At 46.0% G+C, this 25512-nt stretch overlaps 15 non-coding genes across 15 annotated transcripts; 5 read left to right on the forward strand and 10 right to left on the reverse strand.

Moving 5' to 3' along the window:
- Positions 1-587: 587 nt before the first annotated feature.
- Positions 588-658, reverse strand: trnag-gcc. Its single transcript has one exon. It is a non-coding gene; the product is annotated as a tRNA-Gly (tRNA).
- A 2099-nt stretch (positions 659-2757) lies between these two features.
- Positions 2758-2828, reverse strand: trnag-gcc. Its single transcript has one exon. It is a non-coding gene; the product is annotated as a tRNA-Gly (tRNA).
- A 2109-nt stretch (positions 2829-4937) lies between these two features.
- Positions 4938-5008, reverse strand: trnag-gcc. The gene has a single exon. It is a non-coding gene; the product is annotated as a tRNA-Gly (tRNA).
- Positions 5009-9294: 4286 nt separating this feature from the next.
- Positions 9295-9365, reverse strand: trnag-gcc. Its single transcript has one exon. It is a non-coding gene; the product is annotated as a tRNA-Gly (tRNA).
- Positions 9366-11462: 2097 nt separating this feature from the next.
- On the reverse strand, positions 11463-11533 carry trnag-gcc. The gene has a single exon. It is a non-coding gene; the product is annotated as a tRNA-Gly (tRNA).
- Positions 11534-15802: 4269 nt separating this feature from the next.
- trnag-gcc lies at positions 15803-15873 on the reverse strand. The gene has a single exon. It is a non-coding gene; the product is annotated as a tRNA-Gly (tRNA).
- A 115-nt stretch (positions 15874-15988) lies between these two features.
- Positions 15989-16059, forward strand: trnag-gcc. Its single transcript has one exon. It is a non-coding gene; the product is annotated as a tRNA-Gly (tRNA).
- Positions 16060-17871: 1812 nt separating this feature from the next.
- On the reverse strand, positions 17872-17942 carry trnag-gcc. The gene has a single exon. It is a non-coding gene; the product is annotated as a tRNA-Gly (tRNA).
- A 115-nt stretch (positions 17943-18057) lies between these two features.
- trnag-gcc lies at positions 18058-18128 on the forward strand. Its single transcript has one exon. It is a non-coding gene; the product is annotated as a tRNA-Gly (tRNA).
- A 1812-nt stretch (positions 18129-19940) lies between these two features.
- Positions 19941-20011, reverse strand: trnag-gcc. The gene has a single exon. It is a non-coding gene; the product is annotated as a tRNA-Gly (tRNA).
- Positions 20012-20126: 115 nt separating this feature from the next.
- trnag-gcc lies at positions 20127-20197 on the forward strand. Its single transcript has one exon. It is a non-coding gene; the product is annotated as a tRNA-Gly (tRNA).
- A 1879-nt stretch (positions 20198-22076) lies between these two features.
- On the reverse strand, positions 22077-22147 carry trnag-gcc. The gene has a single exon. It is a non-coding gene; the product is annotated as a tRNA-Gly (tRNA).
- Positions 22148-22262: 115 nt separating this feature from the next.
- On the forward strand, positions 22263-22333 carry trnag-gcc. The gene has a single exon. It is a non-coding gene; the product is annotated as a tRNA-Gly (tRNA).
- A 1812-nt stretch (positions 22334-24145) lies between these two features.
- trnag-gcc lies at positions 24146-24216 on the reverse strand. The gene has a single exon. It is a non-coding gene; the product is annotated as a tRNA-Gly (tRNA).
- A 115-nt stretch (positions 24217-24331) lies between these two features.
- trnag-gcc lies at positions 24332-24402 on the forward strand. The gene has a single exon. It is a non-coding gene; the product is annotated as a tRNA-Gly (tRNA).
- Positions 24403-25512: the final 1110 nt, after the last annotated feature.

A 25512-nucleotide genomic window follows, 5' to 3' on the forward strand; every position in this document is an offset into this window, starting at 1 on the left:
ATACTCGTATTGGAATGATTTTGGTTGTGCTTGTGCATGTTTTTTTGTTGCTGATGACAAGGCATTCCTTTGTTTAGTAGTGTAAATGTAATGTGTGCTCTAATGTGACGAGTTTGCAGCGTTGAGGAAACTACTCTGAAAGCGTAGTTGTACAAACTACCGAAAATTTATTTGAAAGTAATCGAATTACAGCCAAGCTACCCTAAAGAAAAACTTGCGTATTGAGAAAGGCTCTGTTATCAGAGAGTGGAGGTGATCTACTAAGACTTTAAGAAGCAGGAGCATCCTCTGCTTTTGCTGTTGCTAGAACGCTTTCAGTCTTTCCTGGAATGCCCTTATACACATTCTGAACTGTGTGTAGCGCGATATCGAACCTTTCTTCAAGAAGGCGAGCCTCCGGTGGGAGGCGGAAATATACTTGGCACCTTGCGCTCTAATACTTGCCATTAAGGTGCATCGACGTTTGGCGCCGGTTATTGAGGAGGCCATGGATGACACGGGACTTTACTGTGGTGCTCACGAGACCACATCACAACTTGAAGTTCCGTGCGTTCGGGACCATATCGTTTTGAAACCAAAACACTGCCTGCATTGGCAGGGAATCGAACCCGGGACTCCCGCGTGGCAGGCGAGAATTCTACCACTGAACCACCAATGCCCACATGCCCACGCAACATGCAGTAACTCCGGGCTGAGGCGCAAAGTGAAGGAGGCGTTCCTGCTTTTTGCCACTACTTTCTCTGACAAATAAGAGCACCTCACAGCCCCTCAAAGCATTGGTGGTTCAGTGGTAGAATTCTCGCCTGCCACGCGGGAGGCCCGGGTCCGATTCCCGGCCAATGCAGAAAGCTTCTTTTCTGATTCCCTTACACCTTATTACTGTTCTTTGGGAAAGGCTCATTCCTTTTTCCCGTTTTCTTTCACCACTGGTTCTTCCCTGACCATAACAGCAGAGGTGAGCCATATTCATCGCACTGTAGCTAATAGGAGCCTTCCCAAATTCAAATACTGTTTTCAGAAATGCACAAATAATGCATTGTGTATAACGTGAGCCACATAATTCCTCGGACAAATTCTCATCTTCTATAAAAGGGTAATTTTATACATTTTGACTTTACCGTGTACAAATTGCAGCACGTTTTATGCATAGTCCCCCCATTTCTGGGCACCATAATGTTTGGAACAAATGGCTTCACAGGTGTTTCTGATTATTCAGGTCTGTTCAGTTGCTTCCTCGGTGCAGGCATGAGAGCTTTTCAGTATCTAGACTTGATTCCAGGCTTTTGATTGCCTTCAGAGTCTCTTACTGGCGTTTGTCAACATGAGGACCAGAGCTGTGCCTATGAAAGTCAAGGAAACCTTTATGAGGCTGAGAAATAAGAAAAACTGTCCGAGACACAGGCCAAACCTCATGCTTACCAACATCGACTGTTTGGAAGATCATTAAGAAGACAGAGAGCACTGGTGAGCTCAGTAATCACAAAGGAGGACCAAGGAAGACCTCTACAGTTAATGGGCGAAGAATTACTCACCATAAAGAGGAAAAAACCCCAAACGCCTGTCCGACAGATCAGAAACGCTCTTCAGGAGGCAGGTGTGGACGTGTCAGTGACTACTGACCTCAGAAGACCTCATGAACAGAACTGCAGAGGCTACACTGCTAGATGAGAACTACTAGTTAGCCACAAGCACTGACTGGCTAGTTTACAGTTTGCTAAGAAATACCTAAAAGAGGCTGCAGAGTTCTGGAAAAGGTCTCGTGGACAGAATAGACCGAGATTGACTGGCATCAGAGTGATGTCAAGAGCAAAGTATGGAGGCCAAAAGGAATAGCCCAAGATCCACAGCACCCCCCTGCCATGGGAACTGGTTCACTTGCCTTCAATGATCATGTAACTGCTGATGGCATCAGCAAAATGAATTCTGTAGTGTACAAAAGCTTCTTATCTGCTCAGGTTCGAGCAAATGCCTCCAAACTTGTTGGATGGCGCATCATTCTTCAGCAAGACAATGATCCCAAACATACTGCTAAAGCAACAAATGAGTTTTCCGAAGGGAAAAAACTGGAACATTCTGTACGGGTAAGACAGCTGCCAGACAACATCAGCCCTCTCATTAGGTGAGTTCACCTGCAGCATTGCAAGCACGCACTGCAAGTGACATGCCATTGATACTCGTATTGGAATGATTTTGGTTGTGCTTGTGCATGTTTTTTTGTTGCTGATGACAAGGCATTCCTTTGTTTAGTAGTGTAAATGTAATGTGTGCTCTAATGTGACGAGTTTGCAGCGTTGAGGAAACTACTCTGAAAGCGTAGTTGTACAAACTACCGAAAATTTATTTGAAAGTAATCGAATTACAGCCAAGCTACCCTAAAGAAAAACTTGCGTATTGAGAAAGGCTCTGTTATCAGAGAGTGGAGGTGATCTACTAAGACTTTAAGAAGCAGGAGCATCCTCTGCTTTTGCTGTTGCTAGAACGCTTTCAGTCTTTCCTGGAATGCCCTTATACACATTCTGAACTGTGTGTAGCGCGATATCGAACCTTTCTTCAAGAAGGCGAGCCTCCGGTGGGAGGCGGAAATATACTTGGCACCTTGCGCTCTAATACTTGCCATTAAGGTGCATCGACGTTTGGCGCCGGTTATTGAGGAGGCCATGGATGACACGGGACTTTACTGTGGTGCTCACGAGACCACATCACAACTTGAAGTTCCGTGCGTTCGGGACCATATCGTTTTGAAACCAAAACACTGCCTGCATTGGCCGGGAATCGAACCCGGGCCTCCCGCGTGGCAGGCGAGAATTCTACCACTGAACCACCAATGCCCACATGCCCATGCAACATGCAGTAACTCCGGGCTGAGGCGCAAAGTGAAGGAGGCGTTCCTGCTTTTTGCCACTACTTTCTCTGACAAATAAGAGCACCTCACAGCCCCTCAAAGCATTGGTGGTTCAGTGGTAGAATTCTCGCCTGCCACGCGGGAGGCCCGGGTCCGATTCCCGGTCCAATGCAGAAAGCTTCTTTTCTGATTCCCATACACCTTATTACTGTTCTTTGGGAAAGGCTCATTCCTTTTTCCCGTTTTCTTTCACCACTGGTTCTTCCCTGACCATAACAGCAGAGGTGAGCCATATTCATCGCACTGTAGCTAATAGGAGCCTTCCCAAATTCAAATACTGTTTTCAGAAATGCACAAATAATGCATTGTGTATAACGTGAGCCACATAATTTCATCGGACAAATTCTCATCTTCTATAAAAGGGTAATTTTATACATTTTGATTTTACCGTGTACAAATTGCAGCACGTTTTATGCATAGTGCCCCCATTTCTGGGCACCATAATGTTTGGAACAAATGGCTTCACAGGTGTTTCTGATTATTCAGGTCTGTTCAGTTGCTTCCTCGGTGCAGGCATGAGAGCTTTCAGTATCTAGACTTGATTCCAGGCTTTTGATTGCCTTCAGAGTCTCTTACTGGCGTTTGTCAACATGAGGACCAGAGCTGTGCCTATGAAAGTCAAGGAAACCTTTATGAGGCTGAGAAATAAGAAAAACTGTCCGAGACACAGGCCAAACCTCATGCTTACCAACATCGACTGTTTGGAAGATCATTAAGAAGACAGAGAGCACTGGTGAGCTCAGTAATCACAAAGGAAGGACCAAGGAAGACCTCTACAGTTAATGGGCGAAGAATTACTCACCATAAAGAGGAAAAAACCCCAAACGCCTGTCCGACAGATCAGAAACGCTCTTCAGGAGGCAGGTGTGGACGTGTCAGTGACTACTGACCTCAGAAGACTTCATGAACAGAACTGCAGAGGCTACACTGCTAGATGAGAACTACTAGTTAGCCACAAGCACTGACTGGCTAGTTTACAGTTTGCTAAGAATTACCTAAAAGAGGTAAAAGAGGCTGCAGAGTTCTGGAAAAGGTCTCGTGGACAGAATAGACCGAGATTGACTGGCATCAGAGTGATGTCAAGAGCAAAGTATGGAGGCCAAAAGGAATAGCCCAAGATCCACAGCACCCCCTGCCATGGGAACTGGTTCACTTGCCTTCAATGATCATGTAACTGCTGATGGCATCAGCAAAATGAATTCTGTAGTGTACAAAAGCTTCTTATCTGCTCAGGTTCGAGCAAATGCCTCCAAACTTGTTGGATGGCGCATCATTCTTCAGCAAGACAATGATCCCAAACATACTGCTAAAGCAACAAATGAGTTTTCCGAAGGCAAAAACTGGAACATTCTGTACGGGTAAGACAGCTGCCAGACAACATCAGCCCTCTCATTAGGTGAGTTCACCTGCAGCATTGCAAGCACGCACTGCAAGTGACATGCCAATGATACTCGTATTGGAATGATTTTGGTTGTGCTTGTGCATGTTTTTTTGTTGCTGATGACAAGGCATTCCTTTGTTTAGTAGTGTAAATGTAATGTGTGCTCTAATGTGACGAGTTTGCAGCGTTGAGGAAACTACTCTGAAAGCGTAGTTGTACAAACTACCGAAAATTTATTTGAAAGTAATCGAATTACAGCCAAGCTACCCTAAAGAAAAACTTGCGTATTGAGAAAGGCTCTGTTATCAGAGAGTGGAGGTGATCTACTAAGACTTTAAGAAGCAGGAGCATCCTCTGCTTTTGCCTGTTGCTAGAACGCTTTCAGTCTTTCCTGGAATGCCCTTATACACATTCTGAACTGTGTGTAGCGCGATATCGAACCTTTCTTCAAGAAGGCGAGCCTCCGGTGGGAGGCGGAAATATACTTGGCACCTTGCGCTCTAATACTTGCCATTAAGGTGCATCGACGTTTGGCGCCGGTTATTGAGGAGGCCATGGATGACACGGGACTTTACTGTGGTGCTCACGAGACCACATCACAACTTGAAGTTCCGTGCGTTCGGGACCATATCGTTTTGAAACCAAAACACTGCCTGCATTGGCCGGGAATCGAACCCGGGCCTCCCGCGTGGCAGGCGAGAATTCTACCACTGAACCACCAATGCCCACATGCCCATGCAACATGCAGTAACTCCGGGCTGAGGCGCAAAGTGAAGGAGGCGTTCCTGCTTTTTGCCACTACTTTCTCTGACAAATAAGAGCACCTCACAGCCCCTCAAAGCATTGGTGGTTCAGTGGTAGAATTCTCGCCTGCCACGCGGGAGGCCCGGGTCCGATTCCCGGCCAATGCAGAAAGCTTCTTTTCTGATTCCCTTACACCTTATTACTGTTCTTTGGGAAAGGCTCATTCCTTTTTCCCGTTTTCTTTCACCACTGGTTCTTCCCTGACCATAACAGCAGAGGTGAGCCATATTCATCGCACTGTAGCTAATAGGAGCCTTCCCAAATTCAAATACTGTTTTCAGAAATGCACAAATAATGCATTGTGTATAACGTGAGCCACATAATTTCACGGACAAATTCTCATCTTCTATAAAAGGGTAATTTTATACATTTTGATTTTACCGTGTACAAATTGCAGCACGTTTTATGCATAGTCCCCCCATTTCTGGGCACCATAATGTTTGGAACAAATGGCTTCACAGGTGTTTCTGATTATTCAGGTCTGTTCAGTTGCTTCCTCGGTGCAGGCATGAGAGCTTTCAGTATCTAGACTTGATTCCAGGCTTTTGATTGCCTTCAGAGTCTCTTACTGGCGTTTGTCAACATGAGGACCAGAGCTGTGCCTATGAAAGTCAAGGAAACCTTTATGAGGCTGAGAAATAAGAAAAACTGTCCGAGACACAGGCCAAACCTCATGCTTACCAACATCGACTGTTTGGAAGATCATTAAGAAGACAGAGAGCACTGGTGAGCTCAGTAATCACAAAGGAAGGACCAAGGAAGACCTCTACAGTTAATGGGCGAAGAATACTCACCATAAGGAGGAAAAAACCCCAAACGCCTGTCCGACAGATCAGAAACGCTCTTCAGGAGGCAGGTGTGGACGTGTCAGTGACTACTGACCTCAGAAGACTTCATGAACAGAACTGCAGAGGCTACACTGCTAGATGAGAACTACTAGTTAGCCACAAGCACTGACTGGCTAGTTTACAGTTTGCTAAGAATTACCTAAAGAGGTAAAGAGGCTGCAGAGTTCTGGAAAAGGTCTCGTGGACAGAATAGACCGAGATTGACTGGCATCAGAGTGATGTCAAGAGCAAAGTATGGAGGCCAAAAGGAATAGCCCAAGATCCACAGCACCCCCCTGCCATGGGAACTGGTTCACTTGCCTTCAATGATCATGTAACTGCTGATGGCATCAGCAAAATGAATTCTGTAGTGTACAAAAGCTTCTTATCTGCTCAGGTTCGAGCAAATGCCTCCAAACTTGTTGGATGGCGCATCATTCTTCAGCAAGACAATGATCCCAAACATACTGCTAAAGCAACAAATGAGTTTTCCGAAGGCAAAAACTGGAACATTCTGTACGGGTAAGACAGCTGCCAGACAACATCAGCCCTCTCATTAGGTGAGTTCACCTGCAGCATTGCAAGCACGCACTGCAAGTGACATGCCATTGATACTCGTATTGGAATGATTTTGGTTGTGCTTGTGCATGTTTTTTTGTTGCTGATGACAAGGCATTCCTTTGTTTAGTAGTGTAAATGTAATGTGTGCTCTAATGTGACGAGTTTGCAGCGTTGAGGAAACTACTCTGAAAGCGTAGTTGTACAAACTACCGAAAATTTATTTGAAAGTAATCGAATTACAGCCAAGCTACCCTAAAGATAAACTTGCGTATTGAGAAAGGCTCTGTTATCAGAGAGTGGAGGTGATCTACTAAGACTTTAAGAAGCAGGAGCATCCTCTGCTTTTGCCGTTGCTAGAACGCTTTCAGTCTTTCCTGGAATGCCCTTATACACATTCTGAACTGTGTGTAGCGCGATATCGAACCTTTCTTCAAGAAGGCGAGCCTCCGGTGGGAGGCGGAAATATACTTGGCACCTTGCGCTCTAATACTTGCCATTAAGGTGCATCGACGTTTGGCGCCGGTTATTGAGGAGGCCATGGATGACACGGGACTTTACTGTGGTGCTCACGAGACCACATCACAACTTGAAGTTCCGTGCGTTCGGGACCATATCGTTTTGAAACCAAAACACTGCCTGCATTGGCCGGGAATCGAACCCGGGTCCTCTGGCATGGCAGGCGAGAATTCTGCCACTGAACCACCAATGCCCACATGCCCATGCAACATGCAGTAACTCCGGGCTGAGGCGCAAAGTGAAGGAGGCGTTCCTGCTTTTTGCCACTACTTTCTCTGACAAATAAGAGCACCTCACAGCCCCTCAAAGCATTGGTGGTTCAGTGGTAGAATGCTCGCCTTGCCACGCGGGAGGCCCGGGTCCGATTCCCGGCCAATGCAGAAAGCTTCTTTTCTGATTCCCTTACACCTTATTACTGTTCTTTGGGAAAGGCTCATTCCTTTTTCCCGTTTTCTTTCACCACTGGTTCTTCCCTGACCATAACAGCAGAGGTGAGCCATATTCATCGCACTGTAGCTAATAGGAGCCTTCCCAAATTCAAATACTGTTTTCAGAAATGCACAAATAATGCATTGTGTATAACGTGAGCCACATAATTTCTACGGACAAATTCTCATCTTCTATAAAAGGGTAATTTTATACATTTTGATTTTACCGTGTACAAATTGCAGCACGTTTTATGCATAGTCCCCCCATTTCTGGGCACCATAATGTTTGGAACAAATGGCTTCACAGGTGTTTCTGATTATTCAGGTCTGTTCAGTTGCTTCCTCGGTGCAGGCATGAGAGCTTTCAGTATCTAGACTTGATTCCAGGCTTTTGATTGCCTTCAGAGTCTCTTACTGGCGTTTGTCAACATGAGGACCAGAGCTGTGCCTATGAAAGTCAAGGAAACCTTTATGAGGCTGAGAAATAAGAAAAACTGTCCGAGACACAGGCCAAACCTCATGCTTACCAACATCGACTGTTTGGAAGATCATTAAGAAGACAGAGAGCACTGGTGAGCTCAGTAATCACAAAGGAAGGACCAAGGAAGACCTCTACAGTTAATGGGCGAAGAATACTCACCATAAAGAGGAAAAAACCCCAAACGCCTGTCCGACAGATCAGAAACGCTCTTCAGGAGGCAGGTGTGGACGTGTCAGTGACTACTGACCTCAGAAGACTTCATGAACAGAACTGCAGAGGCTACACTGCTAGATGAGAACTACTAGTTAGCCACAAGCACTGACTGGCTAGTTTACAGTTTGCTAAGAATTACCTAAAAGAGGTAAAAGAGGCTGCAGAGTTCTGGAAAAGGTCTCGTGGACAGAATAGACCGAGATTGACTGGCATCAGAGTGATGTCAAGAGCAAAGTATGGAGGCCAAAAGGAATAGCCCAAGATCCACAGCACCCCCCTGCCATGGGAACTGGTTCACTTGCCTTCAATGATCATGTAACTGCTGATGGCATCAGCAAAATGAATTCTGTAGTGTACAAAAGCTTCTTATCTGCTCAGGTTCGAGCAAATGCCTCCAAACTTGTTGGATGGCAGCATCATTCTTCAGCAAGACAATGATCCCAAACATACTGCTAAAGCAACAAATGAGTTTTCCGAAGGCAAAAACTGGAACATTCTGTACGGGTAAGACAGCTGCCAGACAACATCAGCCCTCTCATTAGGTGAGTTCACCTGCAGCATTGCAAGCACGCACTGCAAGTGACATGCCATTGATACTCGTATTGGAATGATTTTGGTTGTGCTTGTGCATGTTTTTTTGTTGCTGATGACAAGGCATTCCTTTGTTTAGTAGTGTAAATGTAATGTGTGCTCTAATGTGACGAGTTTGCAGCGTTGAGGAAACTACTCTGAAAGCAGTAGTTGTACAAACTACCGAAAATTTATTTGAAAGTAATCGAATTACAGCCAAGCTACCCTAAAGATAAACTTGCGTATTGAGAAAGGCTCTGTTATCAGAGAGTGGAGGTGATCTACTAAGACTTTAAGAAGCAGGAGCATCCTCTGCTTTTGCCGTTGCTAGAACGCTTTCAGTCTTTCCTGGAATGCCCTTATACACATTCTGAACTGTGTGTAGCGCGATATCGAACCTTTCTTCAAGAAGGCGAGCCTCCGGTGGGAGGCGGAAATATACTTGGCACCTTGCGCTCTAATACTTGCCATTAAGGTGCATCGACGTTTGGCGCCGGTTATTGAGGAGGCCATGGATGACACGGGACTTTACTGTGGTGCTCACGAGACCACATCACAACTTGAAGTTCCGTGCGTTCGGGACCATATCGTTTTGAAACCAAAACACTGCCTGCATTGGCCGGGAATCGAACCCGGGTCTCCCGCGTGGCAGGCGAGAATTCTACCACTGAACCACCAATGCCCACATGCCCATGCAACATGCAGTAACTCCGGGCTGAGGCGCAAAGTGAAGGAGGCGTTCCTGCTTTTTGCCACTACTTTCTCTGACAAATAAGAGCACCTCACAGCCCCTCAAAGCATTGGTGGTTCAGTGGTAGAATTCTCGCCTGCCACGCGGGAGGCCCGGGTCCGATTCCCGGCCAATGCAGAAAGCTTCTTTTCTGATTCCCTTACACCTTATTACTATTCTTTGGGAAAGGCTCATTCCTTTTTCCCGTTTTCTTTCACCACTGGTTCTTCCCTGACCATAACAGCAGAGGTGAGCCATATTCATCACACTGTAGCTAATAGGAGCCTTCTCAAATTCAAATACTGTTTTCAGAAATGCACAAATAATGCATTGTGTATAACGTGAGCCACATAACTTCTCGGACAAATTCTCATCTTCTATAAAAGGGTAATTTTATACATTTTGATTTTGCCGTGTACAAATTGCAGCACGTTTTATGCATAGTGCCCCCCATTTCTGGGCACCATAATGTTTGGAACAAATGGCTTCACAGGTGTTTCTGATTATTCAGGTCTGTTCAGTTGCTTCCTCGGTGCAGGCATGAGAGCTTTCAGTATCTAGACTTGATTCCAGGCTTTTGATTGCCTTCAGAGTCTCTTACTGGCGTTTGTCAACATGAGGACCAGAGCTGTGCCTATGAAAGTCAAGGAAACCTTTATGAGGCTGAGAAATAAGAAAAACTGTCCGAGACACAGGCCAAACCTCATGCTTACCAACATCGACTGTTTGGAAGATCATTAAGAAGACAGAGAGCACTGGTGAGCTCAGTAATCACAAAGGAAGGACCAAGGAAGACCTCTACAGTTAATGGGCGAAGAATTCTCACCATAAAGAGGAAAAAACCCCAAACGCCTGTCCGACAGATCAGAAACGCTCTTCAGGAGGCAGGTGTGGACGTGTCAGTGACTACTGACCTCAGAAGACTTCATGAACAGAACTGCAGAGGCTACACTGCTAGATGAGAACTACTAGTTAGCCACAAGCACTGACTGGCTAGTTTACAGTTTGCTAAGAAATACCTAAAAGAGGCTGCAGAGTTCTGGAAAAGGTCTCGTGGACAGAATAGACCGAGATTGACTGGCATCAGAGTGATGTCAAGAGCAAAGTATGGAGGCCAAAAGGAATAGCCCAAGATCCACAGCACCCCCTGCCATGGGAACTGGTTCACTTGCCTTCAATGATCATGTAACTGCTGATGGCATCAGCAAAATGAATTCTGTAGTGTACAAAAGCTTCTTATCTGCTCAGGTTCGAGCAAATGCCTCCAAACTTGTTGGATGGCGCATCATTCTTCAGCAAGACAATGATCCCAAACATACTGCTAAAGCAACAAATGAGTTTTCCGAAGGCAAAAACTGGAACATTCTGTACGGGTAAGACAGCTGCCAGACAACATCAGCCCTCTCATTAGGTGAGTTCACCTGCAGCATTGCAAGCACGCACTGCAAGTGACATGCCAATGATACTCGTATTGGAATGATTTTGGTTGTGCTTGTGCATGTTTTTTTGTTGCTGATGACAAGGCATTCCTTTGTTTAGTAGTGTAAATGTAATGTGTGCTCTAATGTGACGAGTTTGCAGCGTTGAGGAAACTACTCTGAAAGCGTAGTTGTACAAACTACCGAAAATTTATTTGAAAGTAATCGAATTACAGCCAAGCTACCCTAAAGATTAACTTGCGTATTGAGAAAGGCTCTGTTATCAGAGAGTGGAGGTGATCTACTAAGACTTTAAGAAGCAGGAGCATCCTCTGCTTTTGCTGTTGCTAGAACGCTTTCAGTCTTTCCTGGAATGCCCTTATACACATTCTGAACTGTGTGTAGCGCGATATCGAACCTTTCTTCAAGAAGGCGAGCCTCCGGTGGGAGGCGGAAATATACTTGGCACCTTGCGCTCTAATACTTGCCATTAAGGTGCATCGACGTTTGGCGCCGGTTATTGAGGAGGCCATGGATGACACGGGACTTTACTGTGGTGCTCACGAGACCACATCACAACTTGAAGTTCCGTGCGTTCGGGACCATATCGTTTTGAAACCAAAACACTGCCTGCATTGGCCGGGAATCGAACCCGGGCCTCCCGCGTGGCAGGCGAGAATTCTACCACTGAACCACCTATGCCCACATGCCCATGCAACATGCAGTAACTCCGGGCTGAGGCGCAAAGTGAAGGAGGCGTTCCTGCTTTTTGCCACTACTTTCTCTGACAAATAAGAGCACCTCACAGCCCCTCAAAGCATTGGTGGTTCAGTGGTAGAATTCTCGCCTGCCACGCGGGAGGCCCGGGTCCGATTCCCGGCCAATGCAGAAAGCTTCTTTTCTGATTCCCTTACACCTTATTACTATTCTTTGGGAAAGGCTCATTCCTTTTTCCCGTTTTCTTTCACCACTGGTTCTTCCCTGACCATAACAGCAGAGGTGAGCCATATTCATCGCACTGTAGCTAATAGGAGCCTTCTCAAATTCAAATACTGTTTTCAGAAATGCACAAATAATGCATTGTGTATAACGTGAGCCACATAACTTCTCGGACAAATTCTCATCTTCTATAAAAGGGTAATTTTATACATTTTGATTTTACCGTGTACAAATTGCAGCACGTTTTATGCATAGTGCCCCCATTTCTGGGCACCATAATGTTTGGAACAAATGGCTTCACAGGTGTTTCTGATTATTCAGGTCTGTTCAGTTGCTTCCTCGGTGCAGGCATGAGAGCTTTCAGTATCTAGACTTGATTCCAGGCTTTTGATTGCCTTCAGAGTCTCTTACTGGCGTTTGTCAACATGAGGACCAGAGCTGTGCCTATGAAAGTCAAGGAAACCTTTATGAGGCTGAGAAATAAGAAAAACTGTCCGAGACACAGGCCAAACCTCATGCTTACCAACATCGACTGTTTGGAAGATCATTAAGAAGACAGAGAGCACTGGTGAGCTCAGTAATCACAAAGGAAGGACCAAGGAAGACCTCTACAGTTAATGGGCGAAGAATTACTCACCATAAAGGAGGAAAAAACCCCAAACGCCTGTCCGACAGATCAGAAACGCTCTTCAGGAGGCAGGTGTGGACGTGTCAGTGACTACTGACCTCAGAAGACTTCATGAACAGAACTGCAGAGGCTACACTGCTAGATGAGAACTACTAGTTAGCCACAAGCACTGACTGGCTAGTTTACAGTTTGCTAAGAAATACCTAAAAGAGGCTGCAGAGTTCTGGAAAAGGTCTCGTGGACAGAATAGACCGAGATTGACTGGCATCAGAGTGATGTCAAGAGCAAAGTATGGAGGCCAAAAGGAATAGCCCAAGATCCACAGCACCCCCCTGCCATGGGAACTGGTTCACTTGCCTTCAATGATCATGTAACTGCTGATGGCATCAGCAAAATGAATTCTGTAGTGTACAAAAGCTTCTTATCTGCTCAGGTTCGAGCAAATGCCTCCAAACTTGTTGGATGGCGCATCATTCTTCAGCAAGACAATGATCCCAAACATACTGCTAAAGCAACAAATGAGTTTTCCGAAGGCAAAAACTGGAACATTCTGTACGGGTAAGACAGCTGCCAGACAACATCAGCCCTCTCATTAGGTGAGTTCACCTGCAGCATTGCAAGCACGCACTGCAAGTGACATGCCAATTGATACTCGTATTGGAATGATTTTGGTTGTGCTTGTGCATGTTTTTTTGTTGCTGATGACAAGGCATTCCTTTGTTTAGTAGTGTAAATGTAATGTGTGCTCTAATGTGACGAGTTTGCAGCGTTGAGGAAACTACTCTGAAAGCGTAGTTGTACAAACTACCGAAAATTTATTTGAAAGTAATCGAATTACAGCCAAGCTACCCTAAAGATAAACTTGCGTATTGAGAAAGGCTCTGTTATCAGAGAGTGGAGGTGATCTACTAAGACTTTAAGAAGCAGGAGCATCCTCTGCTTTTGCTGTTGCTAGAACGCTTTCAGTCTTTCCTGGAATGCCCTTATACACATTCTGAACTGTGTGTAGCGCGATATCGAACCTTTCTTCAAGAAGGCGAGCCTCCGGTGGGAGGCGGAAATATACTTGGCACCTTGCGCTCTAATACTTGCCATTAAGGTGCATCGACGTTTGGCGCCGGTTATTGAGGAGGCCATGGATGACACGGGACTTTACTGTGGTGCTCACGAGACCACATCACAACTTGAAGTTCCGTGCGTTCGGGACCATATCGTTTTGAAACCAAAACACTGCCTGCATTGGCCGGGAATCGAACCCGGGCCTCCCGCGTGGCAGGCGAGAATTCTACCACTGAACCACCTAATGCCCACATGCCCATGCAACATGCAGTAACTCCGGGCTGAGGCGCAAAGTGAAGGAGGCGTTCCTGCTTTTTGCCACTACTTTCTCTGACAAATAAGAGCACCTCACAGCCCCTCAAAGCATTGGTGGTTCAGTGGTAGAATTCTCGCCTGCCACGCGGGAGGCCCGGGTCCGATTCCCGGCCAATGCAGAAAGCTTCTTTTCTGATTCCCTTACACCTTATTACTATTCTTTGGGAAAGGCTCATTCCTTTTTCCCGTTTTCTTTCACCACTGGTTCTTCCCTGACCATAACAGCAGAGGTGAGCCATATTCATCGCACTGTAGCTAATAGGAGCCTTCTCAAATTCAAATACTGTTTTCAGAAATGCACAAATAATGCATTGTGTATAACGTGAGCCACATAACTTCTCGGACAAATTCTCATCTTCTATAAAAGGGTAATTTTATACATTTTGATTTTACCGTGTACAAATTGCAGCACGTTTTATGCATAGTGCCCCCATTTCTGGGCACCATAATGTTTGGAACAAATGGCTTCACAGGTGTTTCTGATTATTCAGGTCTGTTCAGTTGCTTCCTCGGTGCAGGCATGAGAGCTTTCAGTATCTAGACTTGATTCCAGGCTTTTGATTGCCTTCAGAGTCTCTTACTGGCGTTTGTCAACATGAGGACCAGAGCTGTGCCTATGAAAGTCAAGGAAACCTTTATGAGGCTGAGAAATAAGAAAAACTGTCCGAGACACAGGCCAAACCTCATGCTTACCAACATCGACTGTTTGGAAGATCATTAAGAAGACAGAGAGCACTGGTGAGCTCAGTAATCACAAAGGAAGGACCAAGGAAGACCTCTACAGTTAATGGGCGAAGAATTCTCACCATAAAGAGGAAAAAACCCCAAACGCCTGTCCGACAGATCAGAAACGCTCTTCAGGAGGCAGGTGTGGACGTGTCAGTGACTACTGACCTCAGAAGACTTCATGAACAGAACTGCAGAGGCTACACTGCTAGATGAGAACTACTAGTTAGCCACAAGCACTGACTGGCTAGTTTACAGTTTGCTAAGAAATACCTAAAAGAGGCTGCAGAGTTCTGGAAAAGGTCTCGTGGACAGAATAGACCGAGATTGACTGGCATCAGAGTGATGTCAAGAGCAAAGTATGGAGGCCAAAAGGAATAGCCCAAGATCCACAGCACCCCCCTGCCATGGGAACTGGTTCACTTGCCTTCAATGATCATGTAACTGCTGATGGCATCAGCAAAATGAATTCTGTAGTGTACAAAAGCTTCTTATCTGCTCAGGTTCGAGCAAATGCCTCCAAACTTGTTGGATGGCGCATCATTCTTCAGCAAGACAATGATCCCAAACATACTGCTAAAGCAACAAATGAGTTTTCCGAAGGCAAAAACTGGAACATTCTGTACGGGTAAGACAGCTGCCAGACAACATCAGCCCTCTCATTAGGTGAGTTCACCTGCAGCATTGCAAGCACGCACTGCAAGTGACATGCCATTGATACTCGTATTGGAATGATTTTGGTTGTGCTTGTGCATGTTTTTTTGTTGCTGATGACAAGGCATTCCTTTGTTTAGTAGTGTAAATGTAATGTGTGCTCTAATGTGACGAGTTTGCAGCGTTGAGGAAACTACTCTGAAAGCGTAGTTGTACAAACTACCGAAAATTTATTTGAAAGTAATCGAATTACAGCCAAGCTACCCTAAAGATAAACTTGCGTATTGAGAAAGGCTCTGTTATCAGAGAGTGGAGGTGATCTACTAAGACTTTAAGAAGCAGGAGCATCCTCTGCTTTTGCCGTTGCTAGAACGCTTTCAGTCTTTCCTGGAATGCCCTTATACACATTCTGAACTGTGTGTAGCGCGATATCGAACCTTTCTTCAAGAAGGCGAGCCTCCGGTGGGAGGCGGAAATATACTTGGCACCTTGCGCTCTAATACTTGCCATTAAGGTGCATCGACGTTTGGCGCCGGTTATTGAGGAGGCCATGGATGACACGGGACTTTACTGTGGTGCTCACGAGACCACATCACAACTTGAAGTTCCGTGCGTTCGGGACCATATCGTTTTGAAACCAAAACACTGCCTGCATTGGCCGGGAATCGAACCAGGGCCTCCCGCGTGGCAGGCGAGAATTCTACCACTGAACCACCAATGCCCACATGCCCATGCAACATGCAGTAACTCCGGGCTGAGGCGCAAAGTGAAGGAGGCGTTCCTGCTTTTTGCCACTACTTTCTCTGACAAATAAGAGCACCTCACAGCCCCTCAAAGCATTGGTGGTTCAGTGGTAGAATTCTCGCCTGCCACGCGGGAGGCCCGGGTCCGATTCCCGGCCAATGCAGAAAGCTTCTTTTCTGATTCCCTTACACCTTATTACTGTTCTTTGGGAAAGGCTCATTCCTTTTTCCCGTTTTCTTTCACCACTGGTTCTTCCCTGACCATAACAGCAGAGGTGAGCCATATTCATCGCACTGCAGCTAATAGGAGCCTTCCCAAATTCAAATACTGTTTTCAGAAATGCACAAATTGCAGCACGTTTTATGCATAGTCCCCCCATTTCTGGGCACCATAATGTTTGGAACAAATGGCTTCACAGGTGTTTCTGATTATTCAGGTCTGTTCAGTTGCTTCCTCGGTGCAGGCATGAGAGCTTTCAGTATCTAGACTTGATTCCAGGCTTTTGATTGCCTTCAGAGTCTCTTACTGGCGTTTGTCAACATGAGGACCAGAGCTGTGCCTATGAAAGTCAAGGAAACCTTTATGAGGCTGAGAAATAAGAAAAACTGTCCGAGACACAGGCCAAACCTCATGCTTACCAACATCGACTGTTTGGAAGATCATTAAGAAGACAGAGAGCACTGGTGAGCTCAGTAATCACAAAGGAAGGACCAAGGAAGACCTCTACAGTTAATGGGCGAAGAATACTCACCATAAGGAGGAAAAAACCCCAAACGCCTGTCCGACAGATCAGAAACGCTCTTCAGGAGGCAGGTGTGGACGTGTCAGTGACTACTGACCTCAGAAGACTTCATGAACAGAACTGCAGAGGCTACACTGCTAGATGAGAACTACTAGTTAGCCACAAGCACTGACTGGCTAGTTTACAGTTTGCTAAGAAATACCTAAAAGAGGCTGCAGAGTTCTGGAAAAGGTCTCGTGGACAGAATAGACCGAGATTGACTGGCATCAGAGTGATGTCAAGAGCAAAGTATGGAGGCCAAAAGGAATAGCCCAAGATCCACAGCACCCCCCTGCCATGGGAACTGGTTCACTTGCCTTCAATGATCATGTAACTGCTGATGGCATCAGCAAAATGAATTCTGTAGTGTACAAAAGCTTCTTATCTGCTCAGGTTCGAGCAAATGCCTCCAAACTTGTTGGATGGCGCATCATTCTTCAGCAAGACAATGATCCCAAACATACTGCTAAAGCAACAAATGAGTTTTCCGAAGGCAAAAACTGGAACATTCTGTACGGGTAAGACAGCTGCCAGACAACATCAGCCCTCTCATTAGGTGAGTTCACCTGCAGCATTGCAAGCACGCACTGCAAGTGACATGCCATTGATACTCGTATTGGAATGATTTTGGTTGTGCTTGTGCATGTTTTTTTGTTGCTGATGACAAGGCATTCCTTTGTTTAGTAGTGTAAATGTAATGTGTGCTCTAATGTGACGAGTTTGCAGCGTTGAGGAAACTACTCTGAAAGCGTAGTTGTACAAACTACCGAAAATTTATTTGAAAGTAATCGAATTACAGCCAAGCTACCCTAAAGATAAACTTGCGTATTGAGAAAGGCTCTGTTATCAGAGAGTGGAGGTGATCTACTAAGACTTTAAGAAGCAGGAGCATCCTCTGCTTTTGCCGTTGCTAGAACGCTTTCAGTCTTTCCTGGAATGCCCTTATACACATTCTGAACTGTGTGTAGCGCGATATCGAACCTTTCTTCAAGAAGGCGAGCCTCCGGTGGGAGGCGGAAATATACTTGGCACCTTGCGCTCTAATACTTGCCATTAAGGTGCATCGACGTTTGGCGCCGGTTATTGAGGAGGCCATGGATGACACGGGACTTTACTGTGGTGCTCACGAGACCACATCACAACTTGAAGTTCCGTGCGTTCGGGACCATATCGTTTTGAAACCAAAACACTGCCTGCATTGGCCGGGAATCGAACCAGGGCCTCCCGCGTGGCAGGCGAGAATTCTACCACTGAACCACCAATGCCCACATGCCCATGCAACATGCAGTAACTCCGGGCTGAGGCGCAAAGTGAAGGAGGCGTTCCTGCTTTTTGCCACTACTTTCTCTGACAAATAAGAGCACCTCACAGCCCCTCAAAGCATTGGTGGTTCAGTGGTAGAATTCTCGCCTGCCACGCGGGAGGCCCGGGTCCGATTCCCGGCCAATGCAGAAAGCTTCTTTTCTGATTCCCTTACACCTTATTACTGTTCTTTGGGAAAGGCTCATTCCTTTTTCCCGTTTTCTTTCACCACTGGTTCTTCCCTGACCATAACAGCAGAGGTGAGCCATATTCATCGCACTGCAGCTAATAGGAGCCTTCCCAAATTCAAATACTGTTTTCAGAAATGCACAAATTGCAGCACGTTTTATGCATAGTCCCCCCATTTCTGGGCACCATAATGTTTGGAACAAATGGCTTCACAGGTGTTTCTGATTATTCAGGTCTGTTCAGTTGCTTCCTCGGTGCAGGCATGAGAGCTTTCAGTATCTAGACTTGATTCCAGGCTTTTGATTGCCTTCAGAGTCTCTTACTGGCGTTTGTCAACATGAGGACCAGAGCTGTGCCTATGAAAGTCAAGGAAACCTTTATGAGGCTGAGAAATAAGAAAAACTGTCCGAGACACAGGCCAAACCTCATGCTTACCAACATCGACTGTTTGGAAGATCATTAAGAAGACAGAGAGCACTGGTGAGCTCAGTAATCACAAAGGAAGGACCAAGGAAGACCTCTACAGTTAATGGGCGAAGAATACTCACCATAAAGAGGAAAAAACCCCAAACGCCTGTCCGACAGATCAGAAACGCTCTTCAGGAGGCAGGTGTGGACGTGTCAGTGACTACTGACCTCAGAAGACTTCATGAACAGAACTGCAGAGGCTACACTGCTAGATGAGAACTACTAGTTAGCCACAAGCACTGACTGGCTAGTTTACAGTTTGCTAAGAAATACCTAAAAGAGGCTGCAGAGTTCTGGAAAAGGTCTCGTGGACAGAATAGACCGAGATTGACTGGCATCAGAGTGATGTCAAGAGCAAAGTATGGAGGCCAAAAGGAATAGCCCAAGATCCACAGCACCCCCCTGCCATGGGAACTGGTTCACTTGCCTTCAATGATCATGTAACTGCTGATGGCATCAGCAAAATGAATTCTGTAGTGTACAAAAGCTTCTTATCTGCTCAGGTTCGAGCAAATGCCTCCAAACTTGTTGGATGGCGCATCATTCTTCAGCAAGACAATGATCCCAAACATACTGCTAAAGCAACAAATGAGTTTTCCGAAGGCAAAAACTGGAACATTCTGTACGGGTAAGACAGCTGCCAGACAACATCAGCCCTCTCATTAGGTGAGTTCACCTGCAGCATTGCAAGCACGCACTGCAAGTGACATGCCATTGATACTCGTATTGGAATGATTTTGGTTGTGCTTGTGCATGTTTTTTTGTTGCTGATGACAAGGCATTCCTTTGTTTAGTAGTGTAAATGTAATGTGTGCTCTAATGTGACGAGTTTGCAGCGTTGAGGAAACTACTCTGAAAGCGTAGTTGTACAAACTACCGAAAATTTATTTGAAAGTAATCGAATTACAGCCAAGCTACCCTAAAGATAAACTTGCGTATTGAGAAAGGCTCTGTTATCAGAGAGTGGAGGTGATCTACTAAGACTTTAAGAAGCAGGAGCATCCTCTGCTTTTGCCGTTGCTAGAACGCTTTCAGTCTTTCCTGGAATGCCCTTATACACATTCTGAACTGTGTGTAGCGCGATATCGAACCTTTCTTCAAGAAGGCGAGCCTCCGGTGGGAGGCGGAAATATACTTGGCACCTTGCGCTCTAATACTTGCCATTAAGGTGCATCGACGTTTGGCGCCGGTTATTGAGGAGGCCATGGATGACACGGGACTTTACTGTGGTGCTCACGAGACCACATCACAACTTGAAGTTCCGTGCGTTCGGGACCATATCGTTTTGAAACCAAAACACTGCCTGCATTGGCCGGGAATCGAACCCGGGCCTCCCGCGTGGCAGGCGAGAATTCTACCACTGAACCACCAATGCCCACATGCCCATGCAACATGCAGTAACTCCGGGCTGAGGCGCAAAGTGAAGGAGGCGTTCCTGCTTTTTGCCACTACTTTCCCTGACAAATAAGAGCACCTCACAGCCCCTCAAAGCATTGGTGGTTCAGTGGTAGAATTCTCGCCTGCCACGCGGGAGGCCCGGGTCCGATTCCCGGCCAATGCAGAAAGCTTCTTTTCTGATTCCCTTACACCTTATTACTGTTCTTTGGGAAAGGCTCATTCCTTTTTCCCGTTTTCTTTCACCACTGGTTCTTCCCTGACCATAACAGCAGAGGTGAGCCATATTCATCGCACTGCAGCTAATAGGAGCCTTCCCAAATTCAAATACTGTTTTCAGAAATGCATAATTTCTCGGACAAATTCTCATCTTCTATAAAAGGGCAATTTTATACATTTTGATTTTACCGTGTACAAATTGCAGCACGTTTTATGCATAGTGCCCCCATTTCTGGGCACCATAATGTTTGGAACAAATGGCTTCACAGGTGTTTCTGATTATTCAGGTCTGTTCAGTTGCTTCCTCGGTGCAGGCATGAGAGCTTTCAGTATCTAGACTTGATTCCAGGCTTTTGATTGCCTTCAGAGTCTCTTACTGGCGTTTGTCAACATGAGGACCAGAGCTGTGCCTATGAAAGTCAAGGAAACCTTTATGAGGCTGAGAAATAAGAAAAACTGTCCGAGACACAGGCCAAACCTCATGCTTACCAACATCGACTGTTTGGAAGATCATTAAGAAGACAGAGAGCACTGGTGAGCTCAGTAATCACAAAGGAAGGACCAAGGAAGACCTCTACAGTTAATGGGCGAAGAATTCTCACCATAAAGAGGAAAAAACCCCAAACGCCTGTCCGACAGATCAGAAACGCTCTTCAGGAGGCAGGTGTGGACGTGTCAGTGACTACTGACCTCAGAAGACTTCATGAACAGAACTGCAGAGGCTACACTGCTAGATGAGAACTACTAGTTAGCCACAAGCACTGACTGGCTAGTTTACAGTTTGCTAAGAAATACCTAAAAGAGGCTGCAGAGTTCTGGAAAAGGTCTCGTGGACAGAATAGACCGAGATTGACTGGCATCAGAGTGATGTCAAGAGCAAAGTATGGAGGCCAAAAGGAATAGCCCAAGATCCACAGCACCCCCCTGCCATGGGAACTGGTTCACTTGCCTTCAATGATCATGTAACTGCTGATGGCATCAGCAAAATGAATTCTGTAGTGTACAAAAGCTTCTTATCTGCTCAGGTTCGAGCAAATGCCTCCAAACTTGTTGGATGGCGCATCATTCTTCAGCAAGACAATGATCCCAAACATACTGCTAAAGCAACAAATGAGTTTTCCGAAGGCAAAAACTGGAACATTCTGTACGGGTAAGACAGCTGCCAGACAACATCAGCCCTCTCATTAGGTGAGTTCACCTGCAGCATTGCAAGCACGCACTGCAAGTGACATGCCATTGATACTCGTATTGGAATGATTTTGGTTGTGCTTGTGCATGTTTTTTTGTTGCTGATGACAAGGCATTCCTTTGTTTAGTAGTGTAAATGTAATGTGTGCTCTAATGTGACGAGTTTGCAGCGTTGAGGAAACTACTCTGAAAGCGTAGTTGTACAAACTACCGAAAATTTATTTGAAAGTAATCGAATTACAGCCAAGCTACCCTAAAGAAAAACTTGCGTATTGAGAAAGGCTCTGTTATCAGAGAGTGGAGGTGATCTACTAAGACTTTAAGAAGCAGGAGCATCCTCTGCTTTTGCCGTTGCTAGAACGCTTTCAGTCTTTCCTGGAATGCCCTTATACACATTCTGAACTGTGTGTAGCGCGATATCGAACCTTTCTTCAAGAAGGCGAGCCTCCGGTGGGAGGCGGAAATATACTTGGCACCTTGCGCTCTAATACTTGCCATTAAGGTGCATCGACGTTTGGCGCCGGTTATTGAGGAGGCCATGGATGACACGGGACTTTACTGTGGTGCTCACGAGACCACATCACAACTTGAAGTTCCGTGCGTTCGGGACCATATCGTTTTGAAACCAAAACACTGCCTGCATTGGCCGGGAATCGAACCCGGGCCTCCCGCGTGGCAGGCGAGAATTCTACCACTGAACCACCAATGCCCACATGCCCATGCAACATGCAGTAACTCCGGGCTGAGGCGCAAAGTGAAGGAGGCGTTCCTGCTTTTTGCCACTACTTTCCCTGACAAATAAGAGCACCTCACAGCCCCTCAAAGCATTGGTGGTTCAGTGGTAGAATTCTCGCCTGCCACGCGGGAGGCCCGGGTCCGATTCCCGGCCAATGCAGAAAGCTTCTTTTCTGATTCCCTTACACCTTATTACTGTTCTTTGGGAAAGGCTCATTCCTTTTTCCCGTTTTCTTTCACCACTGGTTCTTCCCTGACCATAACAGCAGAGGTGAGCCATATTCATCGCACTGCAGCTAATAGGAGCCTTCCCAAATTCAAATACTGTTTTCAGAAATGCACAAATTGCAGCACGTTTTATGCATAGTCCCCCCATTTCTGGGCACCATAATGTTTGGAACAAATGGCTTCACAGGTGTTTCTGATTATTCAGGTCTGTTCAGTTGCTTCCTCGGTGCAGGCATGAGAGCTTTCAGTATCTAGACTTGATTCCAGGCTTTTGATTGCCTTCAGAGTCTCTTACTGGCGTTTGTCAACATGAGGACCAGAGCTGTGCCTATGAAAGTCAAGGAAACCTTTATGAGGCTGAGAAATAAGAAAAACTGTCCGAGACACAGGCCAAACCTCATGCTTACCAACATCGACTGTTTGGAAGATCATTAAGAAGACAGAGAGCACTGGTGAGCTCAGTAATCACAAAGGAAGGACCAAGGAAGACCTCTACAGTTAATGGGCGAAGAATACTCACCATAAGGAGGAAAAAACCCCAAACGCCTGTCCGACAGATCAGAAACGCTCTTCAGGAGGCAGGTGTGGACGTGTCAGTGACTACTGACCTCAGAAGACTTCATGAACAGAACTGCAGAGGCTACACTGCTAGATGAGAACTACTAGTTAGCCACAAGCACTGACTGGCTAGTTTACAGTTTGCTAAGAAATACCTAAAAGAGGCTGCAGAGTTCTGGAAAAGGTCTCGTGGACAGAATAGACCGAGATTGACTGGCATCAGAGTGATGTCAAGAGCAAAGTATGGAGGCCAAAAGGAATAGCCCAAGATCCACAGCACCCCCCTGCCATGGGAACTGGTTCACTTGCCTTCAATGATCATGTAACTGCTGATGGCATCAGCAAAATGAATTCTGTAGTGTACAAAAGCTTCTTATCTGCTCAGGTTCGAGCAAATGCCTCCAAACTTGTTGGATGGCGCATCATTCTTCAGCAAGACAATGATCCCAAACATACTGCTAAAGCAACAAATGAGTTTTCCGAAGGCAAAAACTGGAACATTCTGTACGGGTAAGACAGCTGCCAGACAACATCAGCCCTCTCATTAGGTGAGTTCACCTGCAGCATTGCAAGCACGCACTGCAAGTGACATGCCATTGATACTCGTATTGGAATGATTTTGGTTGTGCTTGTGCATGTTTTTTTGTTGCTGATGACAAGGCATTCCTTTGTTTAGTAGTGTAAATGTAATGTGTGCTCTAATGTGACGAGTTTGCAGCGTTGAGGAAACTACTCTGAAAGCGTAGTTGTACAAACTACCGAAAATTTATTTGAAAGTAATCGAATTACAGCCAAGCTACCCTAAAGAAAAACTTGCGTATTGAGAAAGGCTCTGTTATCAGAGAGTGGAGGTGATCTACTAAGACTTTAAGAAGCAGGAGCATCCTCTGCTTTTGCCGTTGCTAGAACGCTTTCAGTCTTTCCTGGAATGCCCTTATACACATTCTGAACTGTGTGTAGCGCGATATCGAACCTTTCTTCAAGAAGGCGAGCCTCCGGTGGGAGGCGGAAATATACTTGGCACCTTGCGCTCTAATACTTGCCATTAAGGTGCATCGACGTTTGGCGCCGGTTATTGAGGAGGCCATGGATGACACGGGACTTTACTGTGGTGCTCACGAGACCACATCACAACTTGAAGTTCCGTGCGTTCGGGACCATATCGTTTTGAAACCAAAACACTGCCTGCATTGGCCGGGAATCGAACCAGGGCCTCCCGCGTGGCAGGCGAGAATTCTACCACTGAACCACCAATGCCCACATGCCCATGCAACATGCAGTAACTCCGGGCTGAGGCGCAAAGTGAAGGAGGCGTTCCTGCTTTTTGCCACTACTTTCCCTGACAAATAAGAGCACCTCACAGCCCCTCAAAGCATTGGTGGTTCAGTGGTAGAATTCTCGCCTGCCACGCGGGAGGCCCGGGTCCGATTCCCGGCCAATGCAGAAAGCTTCTTTTCTGATTCCCTTACACCTTATTACTGTTCTTTGGGAAAGGCTCATTCCTTTTTCCCGTTTTCTTTCACCACTGGTTCTTCCCTGACCATAACAGCAGAGGTGAGCCATATTCATCGCACTGCAGCTAATAGGAGCCTTCCCAAATTCAAATACTGTTTTCAGAAATGCACAAATTGCAGCACGTTTTATGCATAGTCCCCCCATTTCTGGGCACCATAATGTTTGGAACAAATGGCTTCACAGGTGTTTCTGATTATTCAGGTCTGTTCAGTTGCTTCCTCGGTGCAGGCATGAGAGCTTTCAGTATCTAGACTTGATTCCAGGCTTTTGATTGCCTTCAGAGTCTCTTACTGGCGTTTGTCAACATGAGGACCAGAGCTGTGCCTATGAAAGTCAAGGAAACCTTTATGAGGCTGAGAAATAAGAAAAACTGTCCGAGACACAGGCCAAACCTCATGCTTACCAACATCGACTGTTTGGAAGATCATTAAGAAGACAGAGAGCACTGGTGAGCTCAGTAATCACAAAGGAAGGACCAAGGAAGACCTCTACAGTTAATGGGCGAAGAATACTCACCATAAGGAGGAAAAAACCCCAAACGCCTGTCCGACAGATCAGAAACGCTCTTCAGGAGGCAGGTGTGGACGTGTCAGTGACTACTGACCTCAGAAGACTTCATGAACAGAACTGCAGAGGCTACACTGCTAGATGAGAACTACTAGTTAGCCACAAGCACTGACTGGCTAGTTTACAGTTTGCTAAGAAATACCTAAAAGAGGCTGCAGAGTTCTGGAAAAGGTCTCGTGGACAGAATAGACCGAGATTGACTGGCATCAGAGTGATGTCAAGAGCAAAGTATGGAGGCCAAAAGGAATAGCCCAAGATCCACAGCACCCCCCTGCCATGGGAACTGGTTCACTTGCCTTCAATGATCATGTAACTGCTGATGGCATCAGCAAAATGAATTCTGTAGTGTACAAAAGCTTCTTATCTGCTCAGGTTCGAGCAAATGCCTCCAAACTTGTTGGATGGCGCATCATTCTTCAGCAAGACAATGATCCCAAACATACTGCTAAAGCAACAAATGAGTTTTCCGAA

Source organism: Anguilla anguilla, chromosome 2, assembly GCF_013347855.1.
Source record: "Anguilla anguilla isolate fAngAng1 chromosome 2, fAngAng1.pri, whole genome shotgun sequence".
Taxonomy (NCBI): Eukaryota; Metazoa; Chordata; class Actinopteri; order Anguilliformes; family Anguillidae; genus Anguilla; species Anguilla anguilla.